The 399-nt window shown below is 36.3% G+C and overlaps 1 protein-coding gene across 1 annotated transcript in view; it reads left to right on the plus strand.

Annotated features, from left to right (window-relative positions):
- LOC110416287 (5-OH-xanthotoxin synthase-like) overlaps positions 1 to 399 on the plus strand; it is a 6,759-nt gene that overhangs the window by 1,802 nt on the left and 4,558 nt on the right. The gene's annotated exons all lie outside the window — the stretch shown is intronic.

A 399-nucleotide genomic window follows, 5' to 3' on the forward strand; every position in this document is an offset into this window, starting at 1 on the left:
TTGTGTACGTTAATGCATTATTTAAGAATTAAGACGTGTTTTCCTACTATAATAGATCAATTTACCTATTCTAAAGATCAACGATCCTGTAAAGGACAAAAGGAATCCGATGGCGAGGGTGACGTTAATTAAGGAGAAGGGTAAACATTTCTGCTTCTTTAATATTTAATTCCTGCTTTATGAATTATATATGATAAATATAATTCTATATTTGCCTGAGACGTTAGAATTAAGCATAAGCCGGCTGATTGCGGCAAGCGCGAGGAAATTTGTTTGAACTATTTAACAGCTTCTATTATTCACGCTTGACTCTCAACAAGTCTTGCTCTTTTCCTATTCAATACAGAGAGACTTCCCAGGTCTTGTTCTTCCCCTGAATGCAGCAGCGGCTCTGGTTTT

The sequence above is a fragment of the Theobroma umbraticum genome, unplaced genomic scaffold (assembly GCF_002168275.2).
Source record: "Theobroma umbraticum cultivar Fairchild unplaced genomic scaffold, ASM216827v3 scaffold_51.0, whole genome shotgun sequence".
NCBI classification, from domain to species: domain Eukaryota; kingdom Viridiplantae; phylum Streptophyta; class Magnoliopsida; order Malvales; family Malvaceae; genus Theobroma; species Theobroma umbraticum.